At 41.8% G+C, this 21,165-nt stretch overlaps 1 long non-coding RNA gene across 3 annotated transcripts in view; it reads left to right on the plus strand.

Moving 5' to 3' along the window:
• The window catches only part of LOC146543205 (uncharacterized), a 140,789-nt gene that overhangs the window by 82,467 nt on the left and 37,157 nt on the right, over nt 1-21,165 (plus strand). The window contains exons 6-7 of one of the 3 annotated variants that reach the window (XR_014887081.1): nt 11,821-12,061; nt 13,861-14,031. The exons of 1 other annotated variant lie outside the window; for it this stretch is intronic. This is a non-coding gene — a long non-coding RNA (uncharacterized LOC146543205). Of the gene's footprint in view, nt 1-1,666; nt 6,849-11,820; nt 12,062-13,860; nt 14,032-21,165 lie in introns of those variants that run through there. One more of the 3 variants, XR_014887082.1, reaches the window with a different exon arrangement.

Here is a 21,165-nt window from a genome sequence, read left to right on the forward strand (position 1 = left end):
TCATGGCTCCTTAAAGATCACATAGGAGACCCTTCTATTCTTGTGCAGAACTGGGGGATATCAGCCTGAAGCCTGCTGTTTTCTGTGACCTTCAAGGCACAAGGTGAACACACCTTGAAGAATTCTACATGAACACCATATTTGTGATCTTCCCGTAGCTGCCAGTCTATGCTAAACTGTGGCCACAGAGGCCTCACTTTATTGTTGTGTTTGTGTAGGTGTAGAGGTATTTGAGGCATAAAGGTATGAGCATGGGTATTTATTCATCTAGATTTGCTTTGATTTTCTTTAAGATGAATTCATTACCAGTGAGAAAGCTAACGCCTCATTATTAAAAGCCCAAGTGCATTTTGGTTTATTTTGTTTTTAAATTTATTTTTAAGGATACACCCTTATTTTTAAGTCTTAAATTAACTACTTTCTAATTATGCTCTGGGTGTTGGGCCCTCAGGGTGCTGCAGTAGGACGGGATGCCAGCAGTGGGACCTGTGGGGTCAGAGCGGCAGGGGCGCATGTTGCCTTAGCTCACAGTGCTGCATTTATCTGCCCCTTCAGTTGTTGGGGCTCTCACTTTGCAGGCAAGCAATGCTCTGGTTAAGAGTTAAAATGAGGCAAATGTGGCAGAAAGAAGTTAAAGATGTGAGCTACAGTGATGTCTTCCTCTTTATACTGCTGGAAAATCGGATGGAGTGTATGTGCTCTTGCACTGTAGTATGAGCAACAGAGAGAGCAGGGATTTATCTAGTTGCAGTGTAATATTCTGTTGGCTGCAGCAAAGGCTGCAGCACTTCCCGACTATCGGCTGGCGCTTTCACTCACACACATCTGTGATTGATGGGCAGAGAGTATAAACACCTCATTAGTGCTATAATTCACCGGTTAGGGCTCAGTCTGTGCCGTGGGAGGGAGGAAAAAAAGAGTTGAGAAAGTTTAATAACTAAAATAAAAAAAAAAGAGAGAGAGAAGAACGGATGTAAAGCCACACAAATCATTCCAGGGAGTTATCTGACCTGCTTTGAAAACTTTAATTGCTGATAATGGACAACCTGTTGGGTGGTATTTTATTAACACTAATAGATTTTTACGGGATATTTCTCACATTGCTCTCCCAGAGCCTGAGGAATACATTAAATATTAAAAGTTAATGCTCTTGGTTGCTGTTTCAAGGATGCCCTGCTGATAACGAGCTTTCCCGCAAGTTAGAAACCAGGAGAAAGCATGAGCTGCTTTTGCCATTTACGGCCTCTGCAATAATAATGAGGGGAATACTTGAATCTTGTATGCACCTCACAGCTGTAGTTCTCAAAAGTCCATCTGAAGTGCTACCTAGCGAAAATACTCAGCCCAGAGATGGTAGATGTATCTAATCTTCAACTGTGGATGTGCAAGAGCTGTGTTCTGAGTCCCACGCTGAAATCGAGTGCTTCCAGAGCTTCATGTGCTGCTTTACATTTCAGTTATTCAAAGCAGAGACCTTGACCAACAACTCATACCTGTTTCTCGAGAGAGCTTATGTCTGAAATGGATGTGCTATTGTATTTTTTCTTTCATATGTAGCAGTTTTATAAAAGCATAGCTTTTATGCTGTTTTTTGTCGTTGTTATTGTTTTTTGTTTTGTTTTGTTGTTTTTTGTTTTGTTTTGTTTTTTTGGTTTTTGTAACACAGATGGCCCAGCTACCTGGAACAGAAACAACAGAGCAGAATGTGGGCAACAAGGGGTTTTCTTGAAGATGCTCTCAGTCCTACAACAGAGCAGAGAACCCTCCAAGTATGAAGAAAAAAAGCCAGTTCTGTTCTGTAAAGCAATAGATTCAATCAGAGAAGGAAAAGAAATGATTGCCAACATGCTTTCCCTCCAGCAAGCTGGAAAGTAAATTTGAAACTGAGTGTGAACTGCAGCTCATGTGGTGAGTCAGAGTGAGGTCTTGCATTAGAATTGAAAACTCGTAATAGTCACAATATACATTTCTGCTCATGGGTGAAACCTGGACTTCCTTTTTAGCGCCTTCTTAGGACATGCCAGCTCTGTCAGCAGTCATGGCCTGGCCTTAGAAATGAAACTTAATTTTGTTACACCCTGCCTTGAGTCGCTGCCCATGGCGGCCTGTCCCTTTTGTGTCATGCCATCTTCACTTGTGGGAGCAATAGGCTTGGTTTTGGATCTTGTTCTAACCACTGTTTATGCAGCCACCTGCTTGTGCCAAACCAAGCTGGACTCCGTGGCCGTGTCCATGCTCTCTGGAACAGCACTGGTGCAATCTTGATGAGTAACACTGCTTCCCAATCCAGCTTGGCTGGAGAGCAGCTTCCCAGGCTTTTTTGTGCTGTCAGCCAGTTAAGATGTTACCCAGAGCCTGCTGGCCTATTCCAGCTCCCAGATCTTACTGTAGACAGTCTACAGGAAGGTGATTTCTATGCTTTCTCTGTTCGTAGTCATCCTATAAATACACTGGTCTGGATTATCTTTGTTTTTGAAGTCTTCTCAAGACATTACTGTGCGAGTAGTAAAAGCTATCAAAACTTTTGCTTAACTTTGTTGACCTCTCCCACCCTTTGTGCTCCAACAGAGCACTTTTCCCTCTGTGTCCTATGCCCTATTCCTTTAAATGTTTGTCAGATAAAGCAAAGGGTTCTGTTCCTTTGGACTGCTGCAGACAGAAGAGCAGACACTCCAGCTCAATCTCCTAAGTCGTCTTTATTGACCAGATCTCAGCTTGGCAACTTGAGTATGTGCAGCTAGTGCCATAGCTTTCTAAGGAAGGGGGGCTTGACCACAGATTCTGGTTTTCTTCTTTTATATACAGGCCTGGCTTGGGTCAGGAATGCACATTACAGGCTTCAGATTTGGCCAGGGAACATTTAACTAACCACTTCTGCACCAGAGAGAATTCTTCTTCGAGTAGCAGATGCAAGCTACATCATTTGATCTAGGTGCCATGATTTTTTGCTACTGAACAGTCCACAAAGAATATTACAGCCTAAATATGATTATATAGGTGCTTACTAAGTAGGAACATTGTCTTAGTATAAACAACATCACTGTGGTTGCAAGGTAGGTGCAAATAAAATTGGGAACCTCCGTTTCTGGAAGGCCTTACTTTTCAGGCTGGACAGGGTGATGAAGCCATGGTGCAGGGCATGGGCAGGGCCTGTAATGTGCTCTTCATGCACAGGGACGTTAGGTTGTTTCAAAAGAACTCTGTCCAGGTGGCTTAGTAGTTTTTTGAACTGTCTTTCTGAAAGAAGCCCTTGAATCTGAGTTCTAACTGTGCTTGAGAAGAAGGTTCTTAGAGGATAACAGGGAAGAAGAAATAGAGGAATTGGTAGAATATTTCTTTCCAAGGGATGCAGGTCCTTTGGCTCAGACACTCCAAGACGTTCTTTATTGCTAGACTGCTGTTTAGCAATAAAACAGCCTTACTTAACAGTTACTTAACAGGAATTGACTGCTTGGTCACTTCTCTCCCTGCCAGCCCATCCGTTCTCCCCATCTTCCCTCGCATGCAATAATGGCAGCTTTTCCTGATTGACCCCACAGGCTTACAAAAAACCTTTTAACTTAAACATATATTGACCTCAGTCTTGCTGCCCAGTGAGTTATGTCACAGCTGGCAGTCTGAAAATCATAAATTAGGCTTCAAACCACTGGAGCTGTCTCCTAATGATACGGATCTGAGCCGTTATAGATGAAGGTTGTACTAGGTGCCTTCATGTCTCTGACAACTGGCAAGAGGAATGCCCTTTTCATGTTTTTTTTTTTTTTCCTAGCATCATCCCATAGACCCTGTGATTATTTATTTTGTTTTCATTTTTTTCCCATTTTTTTCATTTTTTTCATTTTTCCCATTATTTATTTCCCATTTTGTCATTCTTTGCACTATAAAATTTGATTACTTGCCTTAACCTACGCTTAAAAGTGGAAGAGAGTCAAACTTGCCATTTTGGGTGCTCTTAGCTCTTGGGTAGTGTAAATTTTATCAGTTTTTCCTTCCTCTTTTCCTATTGATTTTGTGTAGATGTTTGTTTTTTTCCCCCATGTGATTCTTATGATCTAGACAAATGCACTAGACAAATGAGAAATTTAATGACATCGGAAGCATTTCTCCCTTACTCTGTAATGCAGCATAATTCCAATAGATTCTCTTAACATTCATCATCTTTTCCCTCATGACTTGGGATGTACTTGCTCGTTGTCACTTTTGTGGATGAGCGATGGAGAATACTCCATGAAATGTGAAGCATCACTGTAAACCAAATCAAGTCTAATGTTTCTACGAGTATTGACCCAGCAGGAATGAGGGAGCTAACTCCAAGGCATTGTCTATAAAAGGAAGACTTGTATTGTGTTTGACTTAATCAGTAAAAATGCCACAAGTGTTCATGATTCACTGTTCTTTTCGGAAGGAAGAGAGGCATAGCTTGATCTTACAAGTCTCATTTTAGATCTGTGGCACATTCCTTCAGTTTAACCTATGAATTCTGGAGTTCAGTAATGTCTTGAGTTCAGGCTATGTTACTGCTTTCTCCTATGTGGATCAGCTCCATATCTTGCTTTACATCAGCAAATGCAGAAAGATACATTTGGTGACAGCTGCTGACAGTATTTGGGACACTGTGACTGTACCTGGCAAAGCTGCCATTAGTGCAGTGTTGGTGGCTCCCAATGTAATCACTGAAGTCTGAGGGCGCTCTGCACCTCAGGAGTGTTCAGTGCTTTGGACAGAGATTGTGCCCTAAGATAACAGGGTGATGAAAAGCACTTTCAGAAATGCTAACATATAGACAGATGGGTAAAAGATGTCATAAGAGTATGTGGAAATAAATCCCTCTTGTTCTGCTTTTGATCTTCTGAGTTCCTTAAATATACGTCATCAGCAAGCTTATATTCTGAATTTATAACAGTCTTACAAAGATTTTCTAAAACAGCTTCATGCATGTATTTTGAAGACACGAGGCTGACATTGTCTTTACTGAGATTAAAATACACACTGCAATATTTGCAATACAATGTTCGTAGAACTGGTATCTGCAGAGGACGAAGCTGGCTGGAAATTTCCTCATCTGCTTTTGTTACTGGAGAGTAAACGAAAATGGCTTCAAAGTTGGACTGGCTGGAGAAAAATGAGTGGATTATGGATTTTATTCCCCTTTTACTAATGTAAAATGCAGGCACTGGTGCTGACATTGGTGATTTTAATACAAGATTTTCAAGTAGATTGTGTCCCTTCAAAGAAAATATGAGCTCATAAATACTGTGAGATTAGATGTAGTGAGGCCTGGATGTGGCAATGGCTCAGACTTTATGGCATTCCTCAAGGCATACGGTATAAGATGTTCTGTGACCTGGCTTTTATGAAGATCAAAAGGCTTAAAACCGTTGAGAATAAGATTTTCAAATTATCCATGGGGAGACACCAAATTGTCAAATGGGAGGAGGCTCTTTGAAGTGTGGAGATAAGGACCTTTCTAGCCTTTAGTCATATATGAAAGCCATTTCCCAGCCCAGCAGAGGAACATGTCGTTGGGTTGGATTGGATTTGCCCAGGTTATTCACAGGAATGGACAGGCTGAGTTAGTGCAGGTAAGCAGCTGACAGTATCTCTCAGCCAAGCTATAAACAGAACCCAAACCAAACAAAGAGGATTGAAAGGACTGAAAAAAAACATGAAAATAAATGCATTGGAAGAAGTGGACACATTTATGTGTTAGTACCTCGCTGTACTGCAGCACCACCAGCCTGAGTCAAGCAGAGTATTTATGTCTAGGGAGCTGGAATAGCAAGTATATTGCTGTCTATCTATACTATCTTAAGTTTGTGTCTGAGCACAGAGGAGCAGGTGGGAATGCTTTAAAAGAGCTTTTGGGTGGAAAAATGGTGAAGAGAGGGAGAGGATGACCTCTCACCTCTCCTCTGTCAAGAAGCTGAACCAGTGTGGGGCCAGGAAGCAATTCACTGCTCTTGTATGCCAGGAATAACTTGCCACTGGTAGGAAATAGCTGTGGAAGTAGTATTTTGTGGAGAAGATCTTGCTAAGCAGGACAGCTGCACAGCACTGCTTTTCAAGCTGCCCCGGAGCTCACCATATTGCACAAACACTTACGCATTTGTTCCTTCCCTTCTGAGATTCCTCTGTTTGGTTGGTATTGGCAGATGGATTATCAAGATGCCTTGAGAAAGTACTTCTGTAAGTATTTTTCATATAATCAAAGCTGTTAGCACTGAAATATCTTCCCCAGAAAGGATTCTCCTGAGCTGGTAAGAATAATTTCTGGTCTCTTTTATAGAAATTTAATTGGCATCTAGACAAGATAAATATCCATTATGTTTTGTGTTCTTGTGTCTTCATCTTTGCTGATGAACTAAGGATACACAATGTTTTTAGTCCATAAAGAGTGACCATTTGCTTTCAGTCTAATGACTTTTTAAGAGAAAACAGCTAAAGAAGACAGAACGAGAACAAAGCTTTCATGGCAGCTGCTATTTGATATACATATTTCCTCTCTAATAAGCTACATCTCTTGGCTGACACAGTAAAACAGAAGTTGTACTCAGCCGGTATCTTGAAAGCTGAAGGTGAAAATAATGGTAGGAATTGCATTGCCTCGTATTATCCATGTGCAACCATTGAATTTTCTCACAGCCATGTAGTTTTTTGTAAATCTTGTCCTAATTATCATAGCTCACAGAGATGCTCTCTAGGAACTTTGTACATAGAATTAGTCAGTAACATTTTGGCAGTGTGGTTTTCCATTGGAAAATGACATACTGACAAAAAGAAAACGGTTGAGGAAATCACGTTGATTTGACTCTTTGTTTATGTGTTTTGTTTTTCTATTTTGTCTTCAGAGGAACAATAAAATATGTGCCTGACTGGGTTGAAGCCATTGTTTTTATTTAGTTGTTCTTTTTCTTTCCAACTGGTATTCTGGTGTTCTGCTTTTTGCTTCTTTTTCTAGTAGTATTTAATAGAGTATAAGACATTTGCAGTGTATTTCAGCAGACCCAAAACAAAGTTATGGAGGGCGTAATGAGATTGTTTGGATTCTTTTCAAAAGCAAAACAGAAGTGATTAATGAAAGCACAAAATTCTTTATCAAATGGAACTTCATTTTTTCTCCTCCTAGCAGCAGTTATACACACAGACTGAACCATGCTCGCTTAACAAATATCCTCAAAATACTGCAGTAGGAGTTCCCTGCAAGGCATTTTCAGCAAGGCTTTTTTTTTTTTTTTTTTTTTTTTCCACTCACTATTTAGGTTTCCTTTGTCGTCCTTCTTAAAGCACCAGTTTGCCAAATACCAGGACATAGAGAACTATGCTGTCAACTTCCCACTTACCAGTGGAAATGCAGGATCCTGCCTTAACGGGCCCACAGGTCTGATTCAGCAAGGAAATTACTGTGTCCCTGTATCCTTTTAATTGTAGGGTTGAAAACCAAAGAGTGGAGATGCACATAAATTATTACATTGTCGTTGAATCTGGAGTCAGTCCAGTGTGAACCTGGAATGCCTGGAGCTGCTCCAGCTGAGTGGCAGGAACAAAGCTGAGAGCCCCAGTAAACACCACATGATTTCTGGTATTTGCAGGGCATCTGTTTTGCCTGCCCTTGCAGTACCTTTTTCTGGTCTGGAGAAGATCCTGGATGACTGGTGATTTTATTATGGCCTGGCACATTTGAGGGTAAGCCACTCTGCTTGTCAGCATGCTTCCAGAAGAAAAGCTTCAGTGAAAAAACCTTGCTCTGGGCTTTGAAATCTGAACTACAGCCAATTCCAGCCAAGGGATGTGACAATTTCCTTTTGCTGTGAAGTTGCCATCTGAACAATGACACTGTTGTATTTTGAAAAGGCAACAACCAATGAAAAGAATGTGTGTGTTTAGTATATGTGGCTGGGTAGGTACCAGTTGGAAAGCAGTGCAGGCCCTCCACCTTTCCTTCAATGGTGCACCTCAAAATCTATGTTTAGAGCTGTTTCAAGTATTCATGCTCATCCTAAGTTTTCTGCTCATGGAGAATTTGTTTTTTACAAGATCTGCTTTGCTAGATCATCTGCTCATGCTTCTGCTTCTATGAAAGCTACGCCTTGTTAAATGGTCCTGGGAACTCAAGAAGTAAAGTCTCAGGAGGGGAGAAGGGAAGGAGGATTTCCAAGAGATAATAGTTTAAGGAGATCACAACCAGTGAAATTGTTTATTATATTACTGTTAATATGACTACTGCTAATATTCTCTCCAAAAGTCTCAGGATTGTGCTTGGAAAACAAGAATCCAGCTGCTTCATGCATATACTGTGCACCCCTCCTAAAGTCAAATGGGCCATGGCATAGACGTAGGTGTAATTCTATGTTTGTCCAAGTTACAGTGTCTCATCTTTCATTCTGTGTTTGTTGGGACCAACAGATCCTCTCTTTAGTTTATTAGTAGTTTATTATTTGCCCCTCCTGTAAAGCTGAAGCCATTGCACCTAGACCTCACTATCTCTTTGTGAAATGCTTGGGTAGACAAGAGAGTGAATGGTGAGGAAGAGATAGTGAGATACATAGCTGTTGTGTCCCATTTGCAGACATAACACTTTTGCCCCACCTAAAAAAAGAAGTGGTAGCAGAATCAAGACAGCAACTCAGCTCTTCTCTACTCAAGACAGAAATGTCCCCTTCAGTCATTATTTTCTATAGTAGATGAAATACCTAACCTGAATTTTAGATATCAATAGTGCTCATAAAAGGAATCCTGCTGTCCTTGTTTTTTTATCTGCAAAGTCTATACTGGGAGATGAGAGCTTCCGTTTACTTACCCAGGGATTTCAGTGCATCTCAGACTTGAGATCAGCACCAGTGAGCTGTTTGCCTGTGCTTTTGATAGGGGTCCAACACAGATACTGCTGAGAAATCTCAGGTAAGTATCTGAAGTGGTGAAATCCCATGAAAACAAAACTGAGGGTGGGTAACTTGCAGTTACAGATCTAGGGGTAACACTGGCTTTTGGTCATTTCAGATACAAAAGAGATACAAAAGAATTCCAGCATCTAGAACTTATTTTTAATCTGAGTGTTGTGAAATTAGCGGCCCTGTAATGAACCTTCTATGGCCAACTTGTCTTGTGTAAAATGAACTGACATACAGACTTTGGGAACTTACTTTTGTTCTAGCCTAAAATATGATCATGTCCAAAACAGATATATAAAACCTTTTTCCAAGCAAATTTTTATACAATCCTATTAATTTATCTAAGTGTTCAGCTTTACATGGACAGTTAGATTTGTGTTCTAACCAGGAACAGAAACCCTATCAAGGGGACAGAAAAGAATAATTAGTGAGAAGAGCTGGGTTACTTCAGGGCCAGATTAAGTCAAAACTACCAGCAAGGGGTAGATTATGCTTGCCTATGGAAGGAGATTTTGGGTGAAGTGAACCGGCACCTTGGTGAGGGTGACAGCTTTATGTAGCCCACTGTTGACCAGAAGATAGAGCAAAAAAAGATCATGGTTTCTCAAAATAATAAACATATGTGGATAAATACTGTGTAATCCTAGACACCAGCTTCTCTTCTTCACTCTACTGTCCATACAAATGTGGAAAAGCCCTTTACTAATCTTGTCTGTGATGGGCGACAGATATTTTCATCTGTCCAACAGCGCACTGTTGTAAGAAGTAATGCAAATCCTATTTGCTATTTACTACTAAAAAGTGCAGTGAAAAAGAAATGCTGCAAGATGGAGCATCCGTGTCAGTGCTACACCTCATTCCAAGAGGCTGTCCATATCCGTTTCCTGTGGGTTAGGAGTGTGCTATTGCAATTCTTCATGAGATCCTCCTTACACGAGCTAGAAAACTTGTAACATCTTCCATTCCCTTTGTCCAGAATAAGAGCAGATGTTGGCAGAGGTTCCAGGCCCATGATTTGCACTTAGAAGAGGCCACATGTACATATCCCCTTTCTTTCTGCAGCTGTGATGTGATATACAGTCTACGCACCTTATTATCAGAGAGATCCGAAATACAGAGAAAAGTATAGGGTAAGCAGCATAATGCAGGGTCTTGGGAAATGTCTCACTGTTTAGAAAAGCTGGAAGAATTTTATGTAGAATGCTAAACTTGAGAGGAAAAAGACAGATAGAAAGCCAAATCTGGGAGGAAAAGGACAAAAGCGAGGGAGGAGGAACTACTTTAAGAAAGTCTGAAGGGAATAGGGAAGTGAGAGGTTTCAAGGCTATATGAGCTAGTGTCATATGCAAGGATAAGAGAGCCTTGATTCAGGCTAGAGATGAGCCAGCAAGCAAGGCATTTGCTCCAGACAGAGAGTCCTTCATAGATCCATCATGCTACTATAACAAACATGTCAATAAGGTTTAAAAGGTGCTTCAGAGGAGCTGGGAAGCAAAGACAAATAAGGTGGGTGGCTGAGAGAGGAATGGAAAGTCCAGTAGTTACTGAGTGGGGCTTGAGTGTGATGAAAATCCTGGCCGTGCTCCAGTTCAAGTTTTCCTATCACATTAATTATATTACAGCAGGCTCCAGGGCTTTCTATGGTACAGACTTTGTATATCAAAAAAGTTACACAGATATCAGGGGGTAATAAGATATGCTCATTGTGTCGTCTCCAAGTCTTCCACTAGGATGCCTTAGAAGATGAAGCCTGAGACTCCTTGGTGCTGCTCCCTCTGTGCATGTGGGCAGAAAGTGAATACTGTAACGGGAAGGAGGAATAATCTGGTCTGGGAAATGTTGTGTTTCTCTCAAAATTTAAAAAATTCACTGTCTTTTCTTTAAAATACATGTGCTCTTTGGTTGGCATTTTTGTGTCACCAAAAGGCCTTATTTCAAAAATGTTTCCTGCTTTGAAAATACGGTTACATACTTGTGTTCTGGGAAAGGAACTAGAGTGAAGACTCTCTCTCTCCCCTCTAACAGAGAACCGTTCCAGCTGCATGCACTGGGTGACAAGTGTCACCAAGCAGAAAAGAAATGTATTTTGCAGGCACAATTAGCAGCAGACCTAGTGCCATTCTGAATTGCAGTGAAACAAAAGCAAAACTTGCTTTTCCAAGTTTTATTTATAGAAAGAAAGGGAAAAGTAATAGAGAGGAGCTGCCCAGCACAGTCCTGTAGCAGTGAGGGAGATTTGGACTCTCTGTTTTTCAGTCTTGGCTGTGCCACAGCTGCTTTATGTCACCTGGATAAAATGTCTCCATCTTGTTTTCCCTTTGCAAAACAAGGCCTGAGAACTTCACAGCTGCAGGAACAGTGCAGTCTAATTCACCCATGTGGTAGATGAAATGTCTCCATAAAAGATCCATGTAACAGGGGAAGATCTGACTGTAACAGCTGTCTTATGGCTCTCCGTCCTATGGAGAAGGGTGTCATGCAATGTTTATAAGCCAGGGCTGCCTGCTACAAGGCCTGATTCTTACTATGACAATTGAAGTAGGAAGGAGGTTGGGTTTAAGCCTCCTTTATCACTGGTGTGTAGAGGTGTAAGTTGAAGAGGAAAAAAAGCTGGTGGAGCCGTTCATTGCCACCATGTCACTATCCACCTCCTTTGCACTGAAACCAAAGTTTCCTGCTGGAAATAATAAAACGGTTAAAAATGGTGTCTGCTTTGGAGCATCCCCTGCCCCTCCTAGCCTAGTGGCATGGTGGCTGTAAGGATGTGGTACATTCTCTCCTTCTGCCTCCTTCAGTATGGTCAAAGCAGAGTTAAGCCTCCTTCTCTTCTCTTCCCCCCACTAAAAGTGCATGATGGGATTCTCTTTTCTGCCTTTCCCTCCTCTCTCCAGAGCTGTGTGTTTGAAATGATATCTATTTCTCTTTGTGACAGCACACCGTGACTGCTGCCTTGACGTTCTCCCAAGCTGACATCCCGACCGGTATGACACTGATGCCTTTGGGCAGAAATCAGAGCCGGTTTGCTACATGCCTCCGTGTAGCCATGATGCCTGTAGCACCTCTGAGAGCCCCCAATGCCCTGGTGGGGAAATGGAGCGAGCACGTGGGCCCCAGATGAACTGCAGGGAGAGAGCAGGCATTATCCATGGTGATCCTGCTACCCGTTTGCAGTTGTAAGTGTTCACGTTAACATTGTTTTTTCCTGATTCTTTTTTTCTTTCTTTCTTTCTTCTCTTGCCCTTCTTCACTTGCCTGTGAGAGGGTTGGTTTCCTGTTTCCCTCTCAGTGGCAGAGTCCTTGGGGAGCTGGGCTTTTGTGAGCTGGAAAAGGAGTGCACAAGCATCTGATCAGCCCTGATTAGTGTTGAGAAGGATCTAATAGCTCCTGGCTTCTGGGACCATTACCTGTCATTTAGTTTTATTAAGTCAGTGATGAGAAAGTCTAAAATTAAAGGCTTTGTAAATTGGATTCCAGTTTGAAAGGGAGGCACCTACCAGGAAGTTAGCACTGAAGCTTGCAGATGGGCCAATGGGAACACCACCCACCAAGAGCATTTCTCTTTAGCTGCTTTGACAAAGATTCCATAAGCTTCAGGGTGTCCAGAAATCTTCAGCTATATGAACAACATATCGCCTCCTTTGCCAGGCTACTCGCATTTAGACCTCCAGCTACTGTTCAAGAGGAAGGGTGGTCTTCTGGCTGAGTCATTACCCGGGGCTTTGAGTTCTGATGCAGCTATAGTGATATAAGGCAAGTCATTTCATTTCCTCTTGGCTATTTTCTCAATTTATAAAGAACAGGAAATAATGTTAATACTGATACTTTTTTTTTTCTTTGCTTGGTACCTGTTCTAGACTGCCAGCTTTTTAGGACAGGTAGTCTCCCTGACTCTTGCTTACTACAAGAATTCCAATGGATTTGAGTCTTCAAAGCAAAAATAAAGGCCTTAAGTCCATAAGAGAAAGTAGGAAAAATGGATGAGTCACCTAGTTAAGAGAAACATCTCAATCTTCTTTTGAGATTTATCTTTGAAATAGCCATCCAAATGCATTTGCGAAGGGAATAACCCAACTGCAATAACGTAGTCCAGCTAACTAATGATGGTGTGACAAGGGAAGCTTGGAGGCCAATCACTACAAAGAGTTGCTGTCACTTCTGCTTTCTCAGTTGAATAAAGGTCTTGTGGTGACATTGCTCTGATGAGAAGCAGCATAAATTAGTGGTTGCAAGTACAGTCTGGAAATCAGCATTCTTGGTTATTATGTCTCAATTTGTCTCTGACTTTCTGACATCAGAGAAGTCACCTGAGGTCAGAATTTTAAGATGATTCCCACCCATCCTTCCATTGTTAACTATACAAATTGTACTTACGTGGCTTTACTTGAAGATTGAAGGTTCACGCTTTGTCTCTGAAAGGTAGATTATAGTACCCACCAAAGCACAGGGCTTATCCTGGAAATAATAGATTGTGAAAGTGTTTTTCTCCTGAAGGCATAGCACACATGTATGAAACAGCGATTTCCTTTAAAGTAATTAGTTTGTTGGAAAAGTTTACCTCAGGTTTTCCCTGCACAGCTTGGCATTGTTCATCTCCCTGTTTTCTCTGCTGTTTTTTTCCAAATTGAGTTGTCTGGAAGAGAAGCCCTCCAACCATCTGCTTTACATTCAGACTTCAGATGTGAGTCCTCACTTAAAAGTAGGCTCACCTCTGCTTAAAAGAAATAGGACTGAGCAAAGTTTCATACGCCACAAACTCACAGTGAAAGATAGGTCTTTCATCTTCTTTCCCCATAGAGCTTCCAAACCACAGGCAGGATGGGACAAAATACCAGAGAAAACAGACACAGAGGAATAGATAGGGATGGGCAGTGTTAGTGCAGAGAGTCGGCACTGCAAGCCGACTTGGCCCAAATTCTTGCAAAATGAGAAGAAGCACAGGTAACTCCAGGCCATTCCTCCTGTCTCTCCATAGGCACAGCTGTTCCTTGACTTCAGCTAATCCTCCATGTTCCATTGAAGGAGTGATGTCTCTCCCAAGCTTCTGTGCTAGCATCATGAGAGAACTGATCTATGGGCTACTCAGTGGTTACTTACATCATTCTTGTGCTTCCAGCCATGTGACTTGACCGCAGGCTTTCAAAAGGTAATCTGGGGAGATTTTATCAAATGTAAAAATGTTCCTAGACATTACTGGAGCCATGATGTAATGAACAAAGGTTTTGTTCTTTAGATTCCTCTTTGCTGAAAACCACAGGCCCCAAAAAATTATTCCAGAGAAGCTGTGGAGTTGTAAGACGGAGGCTGAGGTCCTGTGCTGGGGTGAGCCATTCTGTGCTGCAGCGCAGCAGGGAGAAAGAGTTCCCAGCTGAGTGTTGTGTTACTGGCTATGAAGTCTGGATTGGACCTCTGATCTGGACAATAACTCTCCACAGGGAGCTCTCTGTTCTTCCTATTGCTGGGCTGGAAGATGCTGCCAAAGGAAAAAGTGTGACCAGGCCTACAGTGTACCTGGCTGCTCCTGGCATGTTGCTTGTTGGGGGCTTTGTATTTATTATAGCTCTAGTTATTTCAATTTTTGTGAGGACACTTCCAATCTACAGTGTTATTTCAAAACACCAAAAGGTGATCCCCCACAGGTGACACTCCTTTTTAGTGTCCTCTGTGTTGGAGGTGAGAACCTGGTTTGCAGTACCTCATAGCTTTGACACACCTTTACGCTCCTTTTTAGAGGCAGAATGATTCCTGTGCCACATGTCTGTGAAAGTCTTCCTGACACATTTTTATCTACCCAAGCTGCAATAAGACGGTGTCCAAGCTTTGAATCTTTGGATTTTAGTATCTACTGAAATCCCCTGTATGGTGCTGTTAATTATGAGGCATGGCTTTGATGAATGATGTATATGGGACAACATTTCATTTTGTCTGAAGGGAGGTAAGTGGGATGGGGAGCTTCTGAGTTCTCAGTGAGGCAGGAGAGGTCCTAGGTGTTGGCTGATCAAGGGGAAGTTTCTTCCTCTCTGTAGAGTGCTGTAAAGTCAGTGTCAAGTCAACATGACATCTGGGTTATGTCATCTTCTGGTGGGGATGCCTATTCATATGTTGTATTTTTTCAGACAGAAACCAACTCAATACTTTACCTGAAAAGCTTGTAGAATGATTCTAAGGATTATAACTCAGTCCTAACTGTCTTCAGTTTTATTCCGGGACAAGAGGACTTGGTTAGTAGGAATTCTGGGTAATTTATCAGATACCAGCTGGAGTGAATGGTGGAAAACAAGGCTGCTCAAAAGAAACAGAAAAAGAAGAAAAGCCAGGAGAAGGCAGTACCATTGAAACTAAGGATTTTGAGAGTATTCAGTGCTGTTAAAGCATCCAGCATGACAAGGAACTAATTCGAGTGCATGTTGTTGCATTGTAACCACAAGGAGTCATAGAAAAGATAGAAAGCAGGATTTCTTTTACGGGAGTTTAGGTGTTTATATTGCAGATATTTACATGTTTTATTTATGCAAATTCCAGTTCAGTGATTCACTTAAGAATAAGTGGAAATTTCTGATACACAATTAAGGTGCATTTAATGAGGAAGTTCAAGATAGAAGAAAGGAACAGGAAATGCATACAGAACAGAGTTGGGAAAGTATTTTCGTATCTATTCTATTTCAGGATAAACCTGTGGTCATTCAAAATTAGAAAAATAAGTTAAATCACTCTAGCATAAGCCAGTCCCTATGGCATGTGGCCATGAGATAGACCAAAGTTCAACTCTGCTCTACATTGTTTGTACCGTAGACTAGAACCAGAGTCTTCCATATTGCAATAGAATTGTTCAGATTTGTATACCTGATAAAATAATTGTGAGTAGCATGTAATTAACCCTGGGTACCCCACATTACACGTGGTAATCCTAAAAATAAAGGTATAGAATGAAGGGACAAAAAAAAGTCCATCAAAGAACTGAGAATATACTCTTTTTGAAACTCTACTTTCTTTTTGTGAGAAATTTCAGTTAAACTTAATTGACCTTTCCCAATTAAATTGTACTGGAAAATTTCCTGAGCAGCTCTCATAAAGAGGTTTCGGAGTCAGAAGGACCAGAAGAACCCTACAGGTAATAAGTTTAAAACAAATAGAAGGAAACAATTTGTGACATTAGTTACTAAATAAATTGCAGAAATCATTGTGAAGTAAATATGATGGCTAAAGGCAAAAATATGTTCAGAGAACATTTGGATATGTAAATAGAGGGTGGCTCTGCTAGCCACTTGATGTAGGAGGGTCTTTAAGCAGATTACTAAAACAACAGCCAGTTATAACAAGGAAAGGACAGTCCTGTGAGCACTCACTTTCTGTTTTCTCCTGTAAGTGAGTGCTCCTGCCTTCTGGTAGAGATCAGGTACTGAGCTAGGTTGATTTTTGGTCTGACGCAACATGACATTTCTTATTCTTGTTTTAAGTAGTTCTTGCACTTTCTTTTCTTGTGACTTTGCTGGAAAGTTACACCAGAAGTTTTTCTGTCAGTCTAGTCTGCATGCCTGCTTTTGTATCCTGCCTATCTACATATGTTGACATGTAGGATATGACTACAGTGGGACGGAGTGTGAGTGGTCGGACAGCATTTCTACACACACAGTTTAGAAGGATGTTATCCTTGTACCTTGTGGGGGTTTTTTTGTGTGGTTTTTTTTGTTTTTTTTTTTTTTTTCAGGGCTTGCAGTGGCTCCAGTCAGCTAGCCTTGCTTCTGTTTGTGCTTCTTGAACTAAAAGAACAGTTTCCTTCCAAAAATTAGGCATAAAAATGCAGAAATGTGTTTTCCAAATAGCCCACAATGTTTAGAATTAACAACAAGCCCTCTTCCAGCTCATTCTGTCATTTGGAGATGTTCATGCTACGTGTCAGGACAAACCATTAAGACATCTGGATGGGTTCATGTGAGTCCGTGGGCTTTGAATCATTTTGCGTGGGAAATCCCGCAGTACTGTGCTCATTTCACTGACAAACAGCTCACATCTCCTCATGACAAAACAGATAGACCCTTTGCAAAGCATAATAGAGGAGAATGTTCTGATTGTGATCCAAAACTCTTCTCACAGTAACATCATCTGACTCTCCTAGCCCTCCAGATGGGGCAGCCCTTGCATCTTGAGCAGATATGCACAGAGAAACATCCAAGAGCCTCCTCTCCTCTCCTCTCCTCTCCTCTCCTCTCCTCTCCTCTCCTCTCCTCTCCTCTCCTCTCCTCTCCTCTCCTCTCCTCTCCTCTCCTCTCCTCTCCTCTCCTCTCCTCTCCTCTCCTCTCCTCTCCTCTCCTTTCCTCTCCTCTCCTTTCCTCTCCTCCCCTCCTCTCTCCTCTCCTCTCCTCTCCTCTCCTCTCCTCTCCTCTCCTCTCCTCTCCTCTCCTCTCCTCTCCTCTCCTCTCCTCTCCTCTCCTCTCCTCTCCTCTCCTCTCCTCCTCCCTTCCCTCCCACCTCCCCTCCCCTTCCCTCTTCCCTTCCCTTCCCTTCCCTTCCCTTCCCTTCCCTTCCCTTCCCTTCCCTTCCCTTCCCTTCCCTTCCCTTCCCTTCCCTTCCCTTCCCTTCCCTTCCCTTCCCTTCCCTTCCCTTCCCTTCCCTTCCCTTCCCTTCCCTTCCCTTCCCTTCCCTTCCCTTCTCTGCAAAACTCACTCCCACCCTGCTTGGCTTTACATGTCTAATTCCAGTGATCTTGTTTCTGTGTGATTTAATGTCATCGCTCAGGCATCTTCCCAGTCTCCCTTTCACTAAGACTCCTGACTTGCATCAGTACACACCTGCAGTGTCAGACTGAGAGCATTTAAGCGTTTTCTGTGCTGATAAGAGGCCTATGAGAAGGCGAAACTTGGCACTGAGGGGGTACATGAAGTGAGTGCCCCATGAGAAGCATTTAAAAGGTAAGTAAGGCATAAACTTGGAGCCAATGTTTACTCCATTTTAACATGGTTATAGGGCAGCCGTCTGACCTCCTCACCTAATTTGCAAATAATCTTGTCAGGACAAATTAGTCCATGCTGAGCCTGTTCTGTTGAGATTAGATGGTTATCGGGACCTGGACTAGCTAATGTTAAGGTAGTTCTGGTATCTCTGCAGTACAGTGGAATCGCAGTGGCAGCGACTGCAGTGCAGGGTTTTTCTATTAAACAAAATGGTTGCACAAAACACCTCATCTACAGAAATCCAGAATTAATGGACTTCCTATCTGGATTCTTTCAAGCCATTTCTGTTTCAGAGCAGAGTTCTGAAAATAAAGATTTTAGCTGCATTCAAAACTGCATTTCTGAACACTGTGAAGTGCTTAATTCATCTTAATAGACGTGTTCACTCTGAACCCGAAAAGCTCTTAGCTGAGATTTAGCCTGTGGTTTGATCTTGCAGAGTATTTTGTTGGTAGTATTGGTTTAAGATGTTGCTGTCTGCTGGCCCTTTGTTTGCACCGCTCTGCTGGCACAAGGACTCTTGTGGTTGGAAACCAGATGGGAGGAGCAAGCCAACCTGGCCAAAAATCAAAAAAAAAAAAAAAAAAAAAAATCTTGTGTATTTTTTTAAAGCAAGAAAAGTTGCTCAGTCTGGATCAGTGCCTGGTCATGCAGACAGTTTTACTGGCACAACTGAGTGGAAAGAGCTCTTTGGCATGGAGTGGAAATGAACAACAGAGGGTAAAAGGTGAGTGGCAGTGACTGATTCCTGTAGTGCCACTGTGTACTGTATAATATCAGACCATGATCTGGCACTGATTGCAACATATGAAAAATGTTCAAATGCCTTTAAAATTGTTAGTCCTAATCCTCACTGTTAGGTGCCTTGGCAGGTGCTTCCAATTTGTGTCCTTATCTCAGTTTCCAGCCATCTTCTGAGACTTTTCCAGCTTCTTGTGTTCTGCACGTTCAAAACCCCACAGGACACTGGTATTGAAAGCAGGGAGATTAACAAAGCAATTGGAGTTGAATGACAGTGTCACTATCAGCTGTCACTGCAAGAAATGTATTCTTCATTTCCACCATGAGTTTGTACTTTTATCTCAATAGCTCCCATTTTAATATGAACAAAAGCAGAATTCTATGGTGACTTTCCCATATCTGTAAAAGCTTGTCATTTAAATCCATTTTTCCATGGAACATAAAGATGATCTGCCATATGCCACACTGAGCCATCTAGATCCGTAAGTAACGTGAAGAAAAGGGTGAGGTGCCTGAAAATAATAATAATAATAATTTTAAAAATCTGACTTTCAGGACACAAGAAAGTGGGAAACTAAGTTCCTTGAATGTTTGATGTATGCTCCCAGAATTTGTCTGATACATAAATAAAAACCCTGCAGACCAAAGAAAAACAAAACAAAAACCAGAACAGTGGAATAGCCAAATGATTTTGTGAAAGAAACCGTTGCTTTGTTTAATAGATTCTGAGGGCCCTGATGAAATTTCTGTTTGCAGATTTGAGTTGAACTTGACAGGAGAAAATTTGTATCTCCAAAGTCTGTGGAAAAAATGCCTCGCCTGCCTCCATCCATCCATCTCTCCATTCACAGAGCAGAATTCAAAGAGTTTCCCAGCAGCATCTGGCATGTGCTGAAAGTGAAACTTAAAATGCCTCCTGCTATACGTAACTGTATATCCAAATATCATAGTGCCCTAAACAGCTCAAGATCTCAGATCTGCCCACTGATTAACACATCTGATTAATGAAAGTGCTCGGTCTAAGTGGAGTTTGCCCCTGCATTCAGCAGAAAGCACTTTCCCTTTCTGACCTGTTCGCTGTGATAAGCTGGGAACCCCTCTCCCTCTCCATCACTTTGCTGCATCACCCTATGCAGCAAAAGAGAGGGAGAGAGGAATTGCTGCTTTCGTTTCTTTGCAGCGATGTGCAGACAGAAGCAGCTCAAGGGAATTCTGCACAGCAGAGGTTAATGTGACCCACATATAATTGTGTGAAAAGATGCCACTATGCGCCTTTGTCAAAGAGGCTTCTTGTTACAGCCCAAGCTATCTAGTCCATAGCCCCTTCAGCAAAGCGCAGTTTTCTTACATTAAATCACCACTGCCCTCTTGCCAGCCGCTTAGAGTTTGCACATTATACAGAGGAGATGTACAATATATATTTATATATTTTTAAAATGTGACAGATTGTCTCGCAACATATGTGGTATTGCCTTGAAATGAACTACGTGCGTGTGATGGCCAAGCCAGCAGACCCAGTGTGTGTGTGCGCGTATGCCTGCCTGCGTGTGGTTTGTATTTTTTTCCTTCTGTTGGAAATGTGAGAGGCTGGGACACTCGGGCTTTTCATGTTGCTTCTCTCTGAAATATTCATGACGAGTTGACGACCTTGATTCTTTGATACCTGCCATTTATTTATGTGCCACTGACGATAACTGCTGCTAAGTACATATGTCAGTGACATGGTTGAGTGAGTTGGATGATAAGGAGAGGGGCAGGGCATCTGAGGGATGTGTGCACTGGAATAAGATTACTCTAAGAACTCTGAGGGCATTTTAGGAGCCTGCCATGCCATCTTATTCACCTATTTTGTTTTTCTGACTAAAACATATTTTCTTTGCTTTTTCTCCAGCTATTTTTCTCTGACTTGGAATTCTGCTCGTTCATAGCTGCATGGTCACTGGCTCATTAATCAAGTGAACTGCTAATGAATTAGTTGATTCTCTTACATTAAAAAAAAAAAAAAAAGAGAGAGAGAGAGAGAGAGAGAGAGATGTGAGTCTGGAGAGACCCAAGGAATTTCTCTCAAGGGAGAAAGAGATCCTCACTGAAACACATTCTGTATAGCTGATCAGGAGCATTCTGGTAGTCTGTAAAGGCAAGGATGGCTGAGTGTAGAGCAAAGTAAAATGAAGTGTGGGTGAGCAGGTAAGCAGCAGTACCACATTTAACCGTGTAAACGTGAAATACAAGCAGGCAAATTTCATTGCTTTTGAGTGTCTTCCATTTATGGAAATGATTACAACCTGAAAAGCACTGAGCATAAGGATTTGAGGGTGGATGGAAATGTGTTAACAGAAAAGGTTATGAAAGCGATGAAATAATGGAACAGTCAGAGGGATTCAGCTTCTGGATGCTGAAGATGGGACTTTGATGGGTAGATATATTGACAAGCTTTCTCTCCCAAACCATGAAGTGAGGGAAACCAGAGGAGGAAGGTGTTGGGGCAGAACCTCACTTACAGATTCTCTTTTTACTATATTTCATATGGAAATATGTCTTGTTCTGGGGCTTTCATTTTTTCCCTTTCCAAGTAACAATAAGCACAC

This window comes from Meleagris gallopavo, chromosome 17 (assembly GCF_905368555.1).
Source record: "Meleagris gallopavo chromosome 17, MGAL_WU_HG_1.1, whole genome shotgun sequence".
NCBI classification, from domain to species: domain Eukaryota; kingdom Metazoa; phylum Chordata; class Aves; order Galliformes; family Phasianidae; genus Meleagris; species Meleagris gallopavo.